The following is a 17,765-nucleotide window of genomic DNA, read 5'->3' as shown; positions in this document are numbered from 1 at the left end:
ATAGTAATATGTAAAAAAAAAAATTGAAAATTAAAGAAACGAAAAGTAAATCGTGAACAGGTGACAATGGTTTCATTGGTTACATATTAGGAGATCACAAAAGTATCCACAAATGTGAATTTTACAAGCTAAATATAATAGAACAAATACACTCAGTTTACAAGAAAAAAGGATGTCAATTTTTTTTCAATGGTAATTGATGAATGGATATTTATTTTGTATTTATATTTTAAAATTTTAAATTTTGATGAGATTCTTGTATTTAAATGATTAATTTTAATTAAATTTGTGATGATTGAATTTATTGAATTTGAAAATTAAAGAGACGTAAAAAGTGATTTTTAGTGCATAAATTATTCTTGTACGTTATAACGTTTGTTGATGTAACTGAAGTTAACATTTCAATTATTAAAACACTAGTGCAAAATCTGTATTTTAAATCATCCATTAGGCTTCAGTTTTTGAAAAATCGATGCATATAAAAACGCGGAGGCAAAAGCTGTAATGTTTTAGATACTATATACCTCGGTTCTAAGACAACCGCTGCCTAAGGAAATATACTGCCTCGATTATTCATGAGACCGAGGCAGAAAACACTGCTAACCCACTATATTGCCTCGATTCTACGAGGAACCGAGTCAGAAACCTCTGTCCTCTTACAAGATCCTTCACCCACTCAAACTTGGCGTACTCGAATAGAGCCCCTTCCAAAACCTTAACCACTCTCAAGCCCAATCTTACGCCCGAACTGCAACATTCCCCTTTGGTGTTGCCTTCAGAATCTCCAACGCCAGATCCAACGCCGTTCTTCCACGGTCATCCACCACCTCAGGATCCGCGCCCAGATCCACCACCTTCACACCTTCGCAACACCGGGCCGCAAGTACCCCACTGCCATGTGCAGTGTAGCGAGACTCTCGCTGCGGTCGTGGTGGTCTAGGTTCGCGCTCGATTCCGCCAGCAGCTTCACGCACAATTTTGAGCTAAGTCTGGCTATGAAGAGGAGCGCGGTACAACCTTTGGCGTCCACAACGTCTACATCACGATCGTCGCCAGATTCGATGAGGTTCCTCAGCGTGGGCTCATCGGCCTTCTTCGCGGCGGTCCACCATGGAGTTTCGTACTCGGCGATGACGTCTTTGGCTATGAAGTCTGCGGGAACCCAAGATGGCTCGTGGTCGTCTTTCCACTCGATGAGGTACTCCATTTCGTCGACGGCGTCAAGGTCTCTATTGCCGATGATGCCTTTAACTTCACCACAGGACTCGTCTTTGGTGTCTTTGGAAGTTGCTTGTTGTTGGTTTTGGAGTGTGGTAGTGACAACATGCAAGGAAGGGTTTTGCCTTTGGAGTGCATCTTTGTCTTTGACTTAATTTTTTTTTGTTTTGCAGGAAGGGTTTGCCTTTGCTCATTGTACAACATGCAAGGCTCCTTACCATTTTCTATTTGTCTAGCTTGTAGGTGGTTTGTTTCGATTTGTCTAGCCATGTATATACTTGTTCATTTGTACTTTATGTGTGAGTATAGTTAATCTGATTCAACCCCTTCAATGCCTATGCAGGTCATTGCATCACTTGAATATTTGGTTTATCTTATTGATGGTTACCAACAATATTGGCTTCGTATTTTCTAGGGTTTTGATAGTGAAATGAGCTTTTACTACATATGTGATAAATTGCGATTAACTTTAATTGTGTCATCAACATGCTAATGCAATATTTCTTTTTGTGAATTATTTTGAGTCCATTGCCTTGGGTTCAATGTTTCGTTGTTCCAAAGTCAAAAAGATATTGGTTTTGGTTAATTTTTTGTTGGTAATTTCTAATGCAGGAGCTGTATTATTTTTTGCACTGCTTGGCCTATCTGGGTGCTTCATTACTTATTATGATTGAAGAGTTCGCAATGATTTAGCTCAACCTTGTAGAGAGTTATGTCTTTGTTGCTGTCAACCTGGGTAGTAATCTTGATTTTACATATTCGAAAGCCTCTATCATTGTTAGAACACATAATGGAACTCTTAGCATCTTCATAAGGCTTCATTATAATGCTTGTTTTCTTGTTTCATTTTAGGATGCCAAAAACTTTGCTAGGAGTGCAATATATAAGATTTAATTTAGTCTATATTTCAGATCCTTCTTTTAAGAACTTTTACTCAAAGATATATAAAATTAAGTTTCTAATTATTCATGGTTACTTATGCTAAGCCGAAAAGGAGGAACTTGCAATGTTGTGTATGAAGAAGCGAGTATGTGATTTAGAAGTTTAACTTTTTGTGTTGAATGGTGTTGTTGCAGAGTTTGTACAGACTGTCATTTGCCTGACACTCTTTGTATGTGGACTGATTGCACCACTTTCTTTGAGAGTTATGGAACCATGGCAAACATTTGCATATATTTCATTTGCTGCGAGTTTACCACAAAAGTTAGAATTTATGTTTTTATTCCCTGATAACTATAATTTGGGAGACATAATCTTTTTGGATTATAAGACAATAAGACTGAAAAATCAAAGATAATTTGGGAGACATAATCTTGTTGGATTATAAGACAATAAGACAGAAAAATCAAAGAAAGTGAGGGAAACGAGGAAAACAGAAGAGAGATAAAATTGAGTGAAAAATATCATTTAATTTAAAAGAAAATTAAAATTATTTCATTTTTTGCGAAAAAAGATACGAGGGTACAAATCTGGAAAAGTTCAAGATACTACCTCGGTTCAAGTACAACCGAGGCAAAAAATCCTTTTAAAAAAAAATAAAAAAAGGAAAATCCTACTACTTTGGTTATCTTAGAACCGAGGCAAAAAAGTCTATCTTTTTTGCTTCGGTCCACAATTGAGGTAAAAAGGTAGACTTTTTGCCTCGCCTATATATGCCCCAGTTCTAGAATCGCTGCCTATGTGCAAAAATAACCGCTGTCGTTTTCCTTAACTGCACTAGTGAAAGGGTTAAATTTAAATGTCCAATATAAAAAATAGAAGATGTTAAACTCTAGCCAAAGCTGGTCCAATCTGGTTATCTCAGGGCTCATATGCAATTTTGAAAAGAAAGAAAAGGCTAAAGTGCAATTAGAGGAAATTCTAGACTTATGTGTAATTTTGAATAAAATAAAAAGGGTTGAAATGTAATTTTGGACAATCATATTAAAAGTAATGATTTTTGCATCATAAGGTGTTTGAATCTACATGCATATTGATCATATGAGTTCAAGGGTTTCTAGGTTTGATTGAGAATGTACTTTGATTGAATTTAAGAACTTTCATATTATTAAACGAGTTTTTGCTACTAATTGAGAATGTACTTTGATTGGTGGTAAGAATTTTAACTATAATTAATTGAGAATTTAATTTAATTAATTAACTTTTAATTTGATTAGGAGATTTAAGAATAGATATGATTAAACACAATAGAATTCGATTGAGAATGTACACTTTGGTTGAATTCATTATGAATAATATAGAAAGGTTCATTTGATTGAGAATCTACTTTGGTTGATTGTATGATCGCTCTCAAGTTAATTGAGAATGTACTTTAATTAATTTTAAACTCGAACAATAATATATGGATAACCGATGATGAATTTATCTTGGAAAAATAGTGGAATTAGCCTAATTCATTATAATTGTTTCTAAGTTTCCTATTTGTTTTTCAAACATTCTTCAAACATTAACTTTATTAATATAGTTTCTCACTTTTATTCTTAAGCATTGCATAACATTCATAAGAGTCAAATATTGAAAAGCAATTCCGTATTCATTAGGAGATGACTCAGGGTTACTTTAACCATATCTACTTTCTTAAATACTACTTTGCAATACTAAAGTTGCGTTGAGAAATAATATTAATTTGATAACCTCAACGACAAATCAAACAAGTTAGTGAAACCCTAAATGAATTTGATAAATGATTTCTTCCATACATATGACCATGTTGGTTGTATTGGGCTCTGCAATAGTTTTAGTCATTGTAGTGTGCTTACATTACCATGTAAGAGACAATAATGACGTTGAATTTTTAATTATTAATCAATGATAATCTTTAAACTTTAAAAATCATAGAAATTTCAAAATTTCAAATTTGGATTCATATTCTCATGTGTATAGAAAATTGAATGTAACTATAATTTAAATAAATTTCAAATATAAAAGTATTAATTTAACTTAATAAAAATCTCTTTAAATAACTATTGAATTGAAAAAAATATATTAAAATTTTATAATTGTAAAATAATTCAAACATGAAAGTAATATGTGTATGAAATAAATGTAATTAAACAACTTTCACTAGTAAAAAAATGGGATTAGAAAGCGCAATATACGCTTCGGTTTAAGCGAACACGAAGCGTATAATAGTGCGGTGGCAAAGTCGTAATAATAGCTTAAATATATGCTTCGGTTGTCCCATGACCGGTGCCTAAAGCATGCTACTAACTCGGTTCTACGTAAAACTGAGGCATAAAACTCTGCCCAAGCCTGCTCCACTGACAGCTGTTGGGTCTGATAAGAGCTACTAACTCGGTTACCCAGCAACCGATGCCTAAAGGGCACTACTAACTCGGTTCTAGGCGAAACCGAGGCATACAACTCCTGCCACCTAACTCGGTTCTCACATTAACTCTTCATTTTCACTTCTTCTCTGTCCGTGCTCTCCCATTCTTCCTTTCTTCTTCGTGCTCTCACTCCCTTCGTGCTCTCACTCTTCTCTATCCATGCCTCTGCCGCTGCCTTCACCGTTGCTGCCTCCACCACTGCTGCCTTCACCGATCTAGATCCACCGCTCCAGATCGCCATCGCCAAGCCGCTCCAGATCGGCGAGCCCTCCATCGTTGCTGCTTGCCTCAGTCGCTCTCGATCCATCGCTTCAGATCGTCATCGCCAAGCCGCTCCAGATCGGCGAGCCCTCCGTCGTTGCTGCCTCCACCATTGTTCCCCTCCGTTGTCGCCGCCGCCCTAGACAGGCAATCTTCCTCCAACCGTCGCAACCCTGTGTGATGGGAAACCCTAAGGGAGCTTCCTGGTTTGTTGCAGAAGGTGTTCATCTACTCTTGTTCTTCTGCTTTTGAGGCCAGGCCAGTGAAGACTCACAATTACAAGCACTTTGGGTTTCTGAAATTGGGAAATGTTAGGTCTGTTTTGATCTCGGATTGGGATTGGGATTTTCCGGTTGTGTGAAAAACATTGACTTGCACCACTCCGTTTCTTGTTGCTGAAACAATTTATGGTTGCTGAAACAATTTTTGGTTGCCTACTGTAAACAGGTTGCATCTGAAAATTTAAAATAGGATACTGCCTCGGTTATATAAGAATCGAGGCATATTCCTGTCTGCTTTTTATCTCAGTCCATGACCGAGGCATAAAATCTGTCCTTTTTACCTCGCCCACATATGTCTCGGTTGCAACACTGATGCCAATAATAAAAAATAACCGGTGCCTTTTCTTCTTATTGTACTAATGTTTTAAAGAAAAGAAATTTAAATTTAAAAGAAAATATAATTATGAAAATTTATATAGATTTAATTTAAGGGGTTTACTAACGCGCGTACGCCTGTTTTTCAGTTGGTACATTTTAGCAATGTGTACCGGATTTTAGTAGACAAAAATACCCTTATATATATGGACTCTAAGTTTTAAGGTTAAGGGTATTTTAATAATTTTCATTCTCAAAACTTAGAAAAAAAAAAAGAAACCCCCAAACCCTTACTCACTTCTCTCATTCCTCTCAATCCTTCCTCTTTCATCTCTCTCACTCCAACATTTTCTCTGTCATCCCTACTGTAGCCCCAATTGAAAAAATCAGAAACACTTGCCTTTAAACAATTTTCCTTTGTAAAGAGTTGAGTCATTGACATATTCACCTTCAGGCAAAGGTTCATTCAAGATCTCTTCAATTTCACCATCTTCACTAACCTCTCTAATCATCATCTGCATATGTTGAATCATCATCTCTAAAAAAAACCCTCTAGTACAATTACCAATTCTTTCGGATGTCATTATGCTTGTGAAAATTAGATAAAATTATATACGACAAAAATTATAAAATGAAAACTCATTATAAAGTCATTTTTTGTTAGAAATTGTTTAACAACGAGTGTTTCTGATTTTTTCCAGGACAATTACCAATTCCTTTGATGTCATTATGCTTGTGAAAATTAGATAAGACAAAAATTATAAAATAAAAACTCATTATAAAATCATTTTTTTTGTAAGAAATTGTTTAACAGTATTTCTGATTTTTTTCAGGTCAATTACCAATTCCTTTATGCTTGTGAAAATTGGATAAAATTAGATAAGACAAAAATTATAGGATGAAAACTCATTATAAAATCATTTTTTTGTAAGATTGTTTAACGACAAGTGTTTCTGATTTTTTCAATTGGGGTACAGTAGGGATGATAGAGAAAATGTTGGAGTGAGAGAGATGAAAGAAAAAGGATTGAGAGGAATGAGAGAGGTGAGTAAGGGTTTGAGGGGTTTCTTTTTTTTTTTCTAAGTTTTGAGAATGAAAACTATTAAAATACCCTTAACCTTAAAACTTAGAATCCATATATATAAGGATATTTTTGTCTACAAAAATCCGGTACACATTGCTAAAATATACCAACTGAAAAACAGACGTACGCGCGTTAGCAAACCCCTTAATTTAATTATATGGTTATACAAATATACTCAAAATTAAACTTGAACCTACATACAAAATAATCAACATGTGAAAATTAAAAGAAAAGTAAAACTATTTAAAGTATTAAAAAAGCTTAAAAAAGTAACCGTTACAAAAATATGTTACTTATAATAAAAAAAAATGAACACAATACATTCATTAATTCTAACAATGACAAAATAGGAAATACAAAATATAAACATCAAAACAGCTTATCTCATATTGAACCAATTCACTATCCTTTTTCCAGAATAAGTACATTAATTTAGTTGATTTTGCTCAATTTTAAACTGATTTCTTTTATATATTATTTTTAAAAAAAATTAAAATTGAGAATTCAATATATAAAAATTAAAAATTACATCACTCTTTTCAAGAAAAAAATTATTGAATCCCTTCCTCACATAAAGATTAAACTTTTCCTTTACAGGGGAAGGTTTTATTACCTGCGAGATATTACCGATGGGTTAAAGGCCCTCGGTAAATACATTTTACCGAAGGCATTACCGAAGGGTATGCTGTCGTCGGTAAGTTGGTCTTTTATTAAACTCCAAGACTTGGGTTTCCCTCCCTTATTTTGATTCTTCGAGCCAAATACCTCTTTCCTTTTAGAAATCGATCCAGAGAGCCTTCACCCTTTCAGAAATCGATCTAGGGAACCCTCGCCCAGGCATTCCCCCAAATTGGTTGCTTCGAACCATAGCCAGAGGTTTCGTTCACGGACGCTGTCTCCTTCGTTCGTGCAGGCAATTGCAAACCCCCCCTCTTCGGTGGCGCTTCGTTCTATCGTTGTAGAGGCAGACCATGGTGAGCTCATTCGCACAGATGCGCTTCGTTGGAGGGTTTGTTCGAGGCTAAATGTTCTCCATCTCTTCCCTCACGCACAGAGGCAGAGCCATTCATAAAGGATCGTTCGAAGAATTGGTAAGTGTTTCATTTTTCCACTTCACAAATGGGCGCTGTTGTGATGTTGTCTAGTGCATTTTGTAGGCCTGCGTTATGGCGCGTCGAAGGTGGAGTGAAGCACACTCACGGGAAAAGGTGTGGACACTGTTCTTTTTTTCCTCTATCGTGGTCTTAGAAGGCTATCTTCATCTAGGAAGGTTGTAGCATGGAGGTAAGTTCTTTGTTTGTGAACGAAGTGCTCATTGTTTTACTATGATTATGCATGTGTCGTGAATAAAATTGTTGTGTTGCATTAGTCCATTTTGCAAAGCAATATTTTTTTCATGTCTGTACATTGTTGTTTGGTCGTGAGCTGTGCTAGAATGACCAATATGATAGAAAAAACATGGAGAAAAGAATAGGTTAGAAGTAGTCAGCCTCTCTTTTTCTCTTTCTTTTGTGCATTTTGACTCCTCCTATGCGGTATCACAACATACAAAGAAAAAAAAGGGGATAGGGTAGTGGAGAATAAACCTGTGTCATCTAGTTATGATCTTTAAATAATAACCCTTTTGTCTCAGACTCTAATAATCATTGAGCAAAGGAAAGGGATGTAATTATGTTAAAAAAGTGTAACTGTTCTAATAGCTCTTTCGCATGTGTAGTGGTTGTATGCTCCACTCTAGGAAAAACTTCCTCAATTAGTTTGTCACCAATGTGGTCATCAAGAAGAACTGTTGACACAGTATTGGCTAGAGTTGTTCCTACTTGAATTGCATCGTTTGGTCGATTTAGGAGAATTATACTTCCTCCTTTGAATACCTTTTTTTTGTCCACTAATCAACCCTTGAAATCAATAATTCAACTCACTAAATGAAGACTTATGATTTAAACAACAATTTCTGACATCAATAATGGATATTGAAACTTGTCCAGCTTACTCAACCAAACAAAACTTACTCAAAATGTCCTGTTATGAAGAATAAAACTTGTTATGATAGACATAGGTTGGCCTAACACTACATTGAAATTTGTCTAGCTCCTCTCTTGGTGGCTTTGATCTTTGAGCCCTTAAACCTTGCTCTTTGAAGCTTGTAGGCCAGAATTGTGCTAGTAGTGCACTTATGATGTGGTGTTTTGTTGTAGATGATGCTAGAATGGACAATTACATTGCATTTAGATGGTTGATTCATGTTTTACACACTACCTATCACAAAGACTGTGCGAATTGATGCAACAAGCTCATGAGGAGTTTCGTAGATTAATTTTGCACAATTTTCTGACACCAAAACAACAAACACTCCTAGACTACCAATTAAATGTGTAAAAATATCACATGAATTTAGGTGTATAAACACCTTGTAAAATCTGATTATTCTTTTCTCAAATTACCTTTTCTTATTCTTTTCTCCAAACCTTTTTTTTATTAAAACTTGCAAATACGGGAGTAATGTTTGAATGAAGATTAAGATTCATGATTGTATTTGGTTAAGTGGATATCCTAATCTGTTGAGTTTTGGAAACAAGAGAAATAGACTTGTAGAGAGTATGAAATACATTTACGCATTTACCTTACGTTTACTTAGTTTATCAGAAAGAGGTTATTTCCCACCTTGTCATCATCTTATTCAGTTCATATCACTATAGACCTACTTGACATCAATTCTTTTGTGCCCTTTTGGAAGCGAGACTAGCTCCCAAGAGCATTCTTATTTATTGCCACGATCTCTTCATCCATCGCATTTCTCCAACTCTTCTTTTCAATTGCTTATTGGAAGTTCATGGGTCACAGTCTAAAAATAGATAGAATTAGGTAACATTGTCTAGATTTTCAGTTACCTCATATATTTCTTAGAGAGTTCGAAATCGTGGCATTCTTTCACTTCAGCTTTCATCATCTTGAAGGGTTGTATTTGGTGAATTGGGTGGAGTAGCAAGTGCCTCTTCTAGTTGTTGTTGTTGTTCCACGTCATCTTCTTCAACGCACGGGAAGAAGGTATGGTCCTCACAGTTTGTCAACCAATCCCATTCTCTTTCTTCATCAAACATTGTATTCCGACTGATGATTGTTTTCCTTGTATCAGGATTATAGAGTTTGTACCCTTTGGAGTTGGTGTTGTAACCAATGAAGATGTATTTTTCACTTTTGTCGTCAATCTTACTTCGTTTCTCATCTGGTATATGCACATGAGCTATGCTTCCAAAGACTCTAAGATGAGAAATACCTGGCTTTCTTCCACTCCATGCCGCTTGTGGTGTTTTTCCACTAATGCTTCTAGCTGGAGAGAGGTTGGTTAGATAGACTGCACATGTAACGGTTTCATCCCAAAACTCCTTTGGAAGTCTCTTGCTTTTAAGCATGCTCCTTGCCATCTTCATGATTCTTCTATTCTTCCTTTCAGCCATTCCATTTTGTTGAGGGGATTTTGGCACTATCAACTATCGTCTGATTCTATTATCTTCACAATACTTCTGAAACTCTTTTGATGTGAACTCTCCTCCACGATCGGATCTCAAAGCTTTGATCAGAAGGCCACTTTCCTTCTCAACATGGGCTTTAAACTTCTTGAAGTTCTCGAATACTTCTAATTTTTCTTTTAAGAAATATACCCATGTTTTTTCTTGAAAATTCATCAATGAAGAGAAGAAAATAATTACTCTTACCAAGTGATCTTGGCTTATGCATGAATGAGTTCTAATGGCTTTTGAGTTCTTGAGTCCGACTCATTTGGAAAACTCAATCGAAATTGTTTTCCAACTAGACATCCTTCACAAACTTGGTAGGGTAAGTAATATAAGGCAGCCTCTCACAATTGCCTTCTTAGAGAGCAACTCTAATCCTTTAAAATTAAGATGGCTAAATCGAAGATTCCAAAGCCATGATTGATCTTTGCAACACATCTTGAGACATTGTGGGTCATCACTTTGAATGTTGAGCACAAACATTCTATTTCTTGTCATTGACACCTTTGCAATGAATCTACTTGTATTATCTCTTAAAGAAAGGTTATTATTCTTAAGTTGAATATCATAACCTTTCTCTAAGAGTTCTCCTAAGCTTAAGATGTTGTTATTCATGCTTGGCACATAATATACGTTGGAAATAAATTGATGTACTATATTCTTTAGTCAAATGAGGATATTACCTTTTCCTTTCACCGTCACCTTTGATTCATCTCCAAAATTCACGTTTCCCTTTACTGTTTCATCAAGCTCTATGAACATTCTTCTTTTCCCACACATATGGTTACTTGCTCCACTATCAAGGTACCATTGATTATCCTTGTCTTTATCTTGGTCCTTGAAAGCTAGTAGCAAGGTACCATCTTCTTGACACCTTTCTTTAGCATAATTGGCTTTCTCTTCGACTTTAGTTTGTTAGGGGCTCTACATTCAGAAACATAATGTCCAAACTTATCACAATTGTAACACTTGATTCGGGACTTGTCATACCTTGAATTCTAATTTCCTCTCCCATGACCTCTGTTAGAGCTTTCTCCTCTTTGGTTATTGTTGTTAGGCCTTCGTCCTTGTCCACGTCCATATGCACGCCCTCGTCCTTGTTCTTGACTATAACTTCGCCTTGATTGATTGTGTGCATTTTCTTCTTTTCTTGAATCAACGCACTAGTGCAAAAACAACGTATAACGTCACGTGTTTAACGTCTAACCACTGAATAGCCAACGTTAAAAATGACCGGTGACATTTTTGTAAATAAATGCAATTATAGAACGTCGAAGCTCCATTCAATTTGACGTTCTATGATGGTAATTATTTAAACCAGCGCATCATTCTCTTTCTTCTTTCTTTTAAACCAGCACAGTATGTCGAATGCTGTAGGGGTTCGACGTAATATTTGTCAGTCAGAAGCCAAAGAGTCACCCTTTTTAATTCTGTTTTCTTTTTTCTTTTAAACCATCAATAGTACGTCGAATTCTAAAGGGGTTTGACGTGTTATTTTTCAGCCAGAAGTCAAAGAGTTACCTCTTTTTAATTATCTTTTCTTTTTTCTTTTAAACAACAAATAATACGTCTAATTCTGTAAGGGCTTCGACATATTATTTGTCAGTCAGAAGCCAAAAAGTAACCCCTTTTTAATTCTTTTTTTCTTTTTTCTTTTAATTCTTTTTTTATACGCACATTTTGTAAAGGCTTCAATGTATTATTTTTCAGCCAGAAGCCAAAGAGTTACCCCTTTTTAATTCTTTTTTCTTTTAAACCACCAATAATACGTAGAATTCTGTAGGGGTTTCGACGTATTATTTGTCAGCCAAAAGTTTCCCCTTTTTAATTTGAGCGGAAAATTGAAAATCATTCACTTTATCTTAGTGCGTGAGACCCTATTATCTTCTCAAACTTTTCTTGAACGAAGTTTGACGACCATCACATGTAATCTTTCTTTCATTTGATATAAATGCAAGTTAATTAACTACATTATGTATAATTTTCATTTGTTTTGACTGATTATTTTCATGTTTTTGTCTTTCATAGGCGTATTTTGCTTTCTCTCTCACTGGTGGAAACACTTTATTCTGACGAACCCACCTTTTGAAGGTTAGTTTTCGTTTTCGTTTTGAAGAACTTATTTGTCTTGTTTGTTGTTGTTATTTGGTTGAACTTGTTTGTTGTTGTTCTTGTTTGATTGAACTTGTTTATTGTTTGTTACTGTTGTTTGTTGTTGATACTATACTACACGTTCATAGTTCATCCTTTATAAAATACTAAAAATTGAAATTTGTTGTTTTTCTGCTTTTCAGATCTCGTAGAATTGTGAAAAAGGATCACAATTAATTAAAAAAAACAAAAAAATTGCTTAACGTCGAATATTGACTGTCAACACCCAATTTCGTCCGGGTGACTAAGTAACATGTTTTGTACTTTTTACTTTATTTTATTTTATCTTATTTTATATCTTTTCATCATTTTGTTTCACTTTGTATTATTTAATTTTAATTCTAATTTTATTTTATTTTATTTTTATTTTATTTTATTTTTATTTTACATTTTATTATTTTGAGTTATTTCGTTTATTCTTTTTTATGTTAGTTTCTTTTTACTGTTTAAGTTTTATTTTATATATATATATATATATATATATATATATATATATATATATATATATATATATATATATATAGGTAAACGTTAACAAACAAAAAAAATCTAAGAAAAAGAAAAGAAGAAAGGGAAGAAAAATATAATGGTCAACTAAGTTTTTTAGAGTCTTTTTTTGGATTTGGCAGTAGTTGTTTTTCCTCTGTTCAGTCAAGATAAGCACTCTTTGGTCATTCACCGTGAAACTTGCAGCAACATGCTTACGTTTCTCATCCCCATAAGGCCTCACGTGGTCGACTTTGTTCTTTTGGCTGAAAAGAGTTAACACGAAAAAGGAAATGGTGTTTGTACATGGTGGCTTTGACCATGGAGCAAACACGGAAAAGGAAGAAGGACACAAAAAGGAAATCTTAAGTCAGAAGATCGGCTTCTTCCCCGGGGTTCCGAGGCAGAGCTGGAGGAGACCTTTTCTATTGGGGGAGGAACCTTTTCTTTTGGGAGGGGACGGAGCCATTTTGGGGATCCCATCATCACAATTCATCTGCTGGCTTCCACCTATTAGGCACCTCATTACTACAGCCAAAGGCAAACTCTTAGACTCCCTTGACCTCCAACACCAAGCCCCTTTCACCTTTGTTACAACATCCATCATTCACTTACAAAAAAAAAAACAAAAGAAAGCCGCAAGGAAGGGGATTTCATCTTAAGCACGAGGCAAACAATAGACAAAGAAGCTCCAAGAGCTAAGCAAGCTGCATCTCATTTATAGTCGTTGTTAGAATAACTTTATGCTATACTTGTGTGTGATTGTTTGCTTGAATATTCTAAACCGTGTATATATCATGGTCATCTTCTCTTCTCCACTCTGTTCGATACCTGAAACACAAAGAATAAACCATTTACTCATCTTCCGATTTCTACGGTTTCTTCTATTCCCTCACACAATTCAATGCTAGATTAAAAAACAAATTTACCACTACTCTCTTCAACCACCATTGGCAATGAAGTTCTACTCTTGTTGTAAACACCCAACCCATCGCATAAAATCCCGATTCCATTCATCTGCCAAAGCAAAAAAATCTAACCCCATCCATCCCGAATTGATTATAATTACCACAAGTAAAAACAGACCAAGGGACTAAGCCTTCAAGCTTCCTTTCATCTCCAACCACCACCGAAGAATTTGAATCCTTGAGCAGGAAACACATACACAACAGAAACCAGAAAACCCATACATAGAATCCCCAAACATTGTCTTGGCAAGGCTCTGTGGTCGTGTTCTCTGTTGATTAAGCAATGAGACACCACAAAGGTTCTATATTCTCTGTTAATTAGGCAGTGAGACTTTCCAGAGGGGCTGGACGCGGTAGCGTTTTTAGTGGTGGCAGTGGCAATGGTGGTTTTAGGGGGCATAGATGGGTTCAGCAGAGGCATGCACCGGCGTCATCACCGGCAGCGAGTCTGGGCGAACCAAGGGCGTGAAGGATGGCGGCGTGAAGGGAAGAAGAGGGGGTCTCCGGCGATTCACGAAGGGGAGCTCGGTGTCGCGGTCGGCGATGGATCCGATGGCGCTTGGGGTTGCTGCCGACGCCAAGATCACAAGAGGTGGTGGATGGTCCGGAGAGGCAGTGATGCAGCAGCTGGTTCTAGCAAGTGGTGGCGTGGTGGCTGGTTCGCAGAAGCAGTGGCGCGGAGACAGTCACCGGTGGCAGCGGCGACGAGGATGCAAGGCTGAAGACGAGTGCGTTCTCCTCTCGCGCGCCACGGTGGCCGTTTGGACGGAGGTGGGGAGGTGGTCGTTGAACGGTGAAGGCGGCGAGAGTGGTGAGATCTCAGAGTCGGTGCCTGTTTCACGCGAAAAAGGAAGAGGGGAGAGCTGGAGCGGCGGCCGGCGATGGTCTCGACCGTGGACATTAGAGCTGGCGACGTCCGGATGGCAACGCGCGGTGGCCTGTTCTGGCTGGAGCGACAGCGAGCGTCTCTGGGAGAGAAGGAGACCCTGGGTCACATTTCAGTGAAGTGGCGTGATGCAGAGAGAATGGGAGAACCCCTAAGGTTTTCTGAGCCAATGAAAAGGCCTTGGGCCTGTTTTTGTTTTTTTATCTGACCCAACTTTCCCTAAAACAAAAAAATATATAATAAGAACCTTTTTTCCTACACGCACTCCCCATTTCTCACCCTTACACCCCTACGTCCATCCCCTGCCTTGGACTCAGGCCCGTTCTCTTCCTAAAAAAAACAAAAAGACAAATTTATTCCCTGCGCCCCCTTATTCTCATTTTCGCACCCCTCTCCGCTTAGGCTTTGGCCCAGTTCGGTTTTTTAATTGTTTAGGTACCCCAGTTTCTTATTTAGCGCAACCCTTTTTTATTTACTTATTATTTTACCTTTATTTTATTTTATCTTTTACTTTTTACTTTATTTTCATTACTTATTTATCTATCCTTTTATTTTATTTTTTATGTTTTTTTTCTTTTTTCTCTTTTGATTTTAAATATTTATCTACTTTTTAAATGTACTTTTATAAAAAATGATAAAAATATATTTTAAAGGTTTAGGCACATGTGTGATCGCCCGCATCATCCTTGTGCTGAAACCTTTTCTTCTTCTCTTCTAAAAATAATAAAATATTTTAAAGGTTTAGGCACATGTGTGATCACACTCATCGTTCTTGTGCTAAAACTTTTTCTTCTCCTCTTCTAAAAAATAATAAAAATATTTTAAAGGTTTAGGCACATGTGTGATGGCACGCATCGTCCTTGTGCTAAAACTTTTTGTTCTTCTATTCTAAAAAATGATAAAAAATATTTTAAGGGTTTAGGCATATGTGTGATCGTCCGCATCGTCCTTGTGCCAAAAAACCTTTTCTCTTTCTTTTATAAAAATATAAAAAAAATATAAAATCTTTAAAAACTAAAAACATCAACAATTTCAAACAACAAACAATCTCTCAGCCAGAACTACGTGATCCTACGTAGGAGCAAGGCTAGTCCTTGTCAGGTTCACTTCCCCAAAAATCCAAATTTATCCATAATCAATTTCTCAAACAATTCCTCAAACAAAATTTTCAAGCAGTTTCTAAAAGAACTACGTAACCCTGATTTCTCATTCTGAATGAGAATACGTAGGAGCAAGGTCAATCCTTGTCGGGCACAAAAAAACTAAAAAATATATTTTGTCTCTTTAGAGTTTTATTTTAGGGGATAGTTAAACATTTTTAAAACCACATCATTTTCGCGTATTTAGTTAAAGGTACTGCCTTAGGGCAGGCGTTGTAGGGTGCTAATACCTTCCCTACACGTAACCGACTCTCGAACTTAGAATCTCATTTTCGTAGACCATTGTCTTATCATTTTATGGTTTTTCCGTAGTTTTCCAGAATAAACTATGGTGACGACTCCAAATCTCTTTTCAAAACCCGTTCTTTTTTGGATCGTCGTCCCGTCGCGATTCTGGTTGCGACATTGACAAAGTTCGACGTCAATTTGATTAAGGTCAAACTTTTAAATTCGACGTCAATTTAACGTCTCCCGATATGACGTCTACCTTGAAAGACCAAAAAACAACGACGTTATACGATATTTTTGTGCTAGTGACGTGTGCCTTGAGGACTTGCTCCACGATCTCTTCCTTCTTCTTTTTCTTTTCTTCATAAGCTTGCAACGAACCAAGGAGTTGCTCTATTGACATGGCCTCCAAGTCTTTGGTTTCTTTGGTAATGGTGATAATATGTTCAAACTTTGGATCTAATGATCTAAGAATTTTCTCCATAATTCTTACATTATCTAACTTCTCACCATTTCTTTTTAATTGATTAGTAACCGTTAAAACTCTTGAAAAGTAATCAGAGACTAGCTCTCTTTCTTTCATATGCAACGTTTCAACCTCTCTTATCAAAGTATGAAGACGTACCTTTTTGACTTGATTTGCTCCCTTGTAAGAGATCTTAAGCTTCTCCCATGCTTCCTTGGCTGACTTGACTCCGAAAATCTTCTAAAAGTATCTTCATCTAATCCTTGATGGATTTGACAAAAAGCTTTCTTGTCTCTCTTCCTTGAGTCTCTCAAGCCCTTTTGAGCTTGAGAAAGACTCTCTACATTATCTGGTTCGGTGTGGCCCTTCTCGACTACCTCCTAGACATCATGTGCACCAAGGAGAGCAATCATCCTTAAGCTCCAATTATCATAGTTGCTTTTAGTGAGCATCGAGACTTGAAAGGGAACTCCAATATTTGTCATTTCTATGAAGATCTTATGGCTCTTCATACCACTTTGTTGGGAGGAAATTTTAGAGGCTTGAAGGAAGTGTTTAAAAATTTGGGGAGGTTGGAAGATTTTGAGAAAAGGAAAGGCTTGTTGTATTGAATGCTTCTAAACTTTTTGGCTTGCTTCCAAATGATACAACCATCCCCTATTTATACTAGTGACACCTCCTCAACCAATGGTTAGGATATTGCCATCACAACATTAATCTAAGGGTCATTATTCATTCTCTAGAGATTTCTAAAACACTTCTAAAATTCTTAACTTATTTAAAAATATCTTATGGATAAATATCCTTAGATATTTTTGTAGATCATTCTAGAATCTTTTTAGATAGGATTTTCTAAAATTATATTTGCGCCTTTTATAATCTTGGACTTTTATCTTATAAGTCCAAACATACAAAATCAATTTATTTTTGGTTTAATGTCTCCGTAGGTCCCTGTTTTGGTCATGAATTTTAAATAGGTCCTCTTTCTTTTCGGCGTATCAATTGAGTCCTTGTTTTTGTAAAATTGAATCAATTACAGGCCTTCCGTCAAATTGATCAAACACCGTGAGTGAGGGTAGTACGTGGCATGGTGACAGTGTAGATTTAATATACGTGGCATTAAAAACGTGGTTTAATTTTATTTTTTTAATTTTTGAATTAAGAAATGATGTGTACAGAGTGGTAATAATATAATTTCAGTAAGGGCAAAGTAGGGAAATCCTGCTGAAAGCCCCATTCTTCTCTGAAATTTGGAACTCGAAGGGGGAAATATGAGTTTTAGGGTTCAAAATTTGGAACTCGAAGGGGGAAATATAAGTTTTAGGGTTCATGGAAAATTTTGTTCGAATTACGGGAGTGATGTTGTTGGAGAATTTTATATATTTATTTCAAAAAATAGGCAAAGGTAGTATGTTTT

General features: G+C 36.1%; 2 pseudogenes; both read right to left on the bottom strand.

The window, feature by feature from the left end:
• Window positions 1–573: 573 nt before the first annotated feature.
• Window positions 574–4,788, bottom strand: LOC124832705 (signal recognition particle 43 kDa protein, chloroplastic pseudogene; annotated as a pseudogene).
• Window positions 4,789–9,979: 5,191 nt separating this feature from the next.
• LOC148196917 (uncharacterized) lies at window positions 9,980–16,833 on the bottom strand (annotated as a pseudogene).
• Between the last annotated feature and the right edge of the window lie 932 nt (window positions 16,834–17,765).

The sequence above is a fragment of the Vigna umbellata genome, chromosome 6, assembly GCF_029865625.1.
Source record: "Vigna umbellata cultivar VRB3 chromosome 6, Vumbellata_1.0, whole genome shotgun sequence".
In the NCBI taxonomy this organism is placed as follows: domain Eukaryota; kingdom Viridiplantae; phylum Streptophyta; class Magnoliopsida; order Fabales; family Fabaceae; genus Vigna; species Vigna umbellata.
The sequence above is the reverse complement of the archived record's forward strand: the minus strand, read 5'-3'. Positions and strand labels throughout refer to the sequence as shown.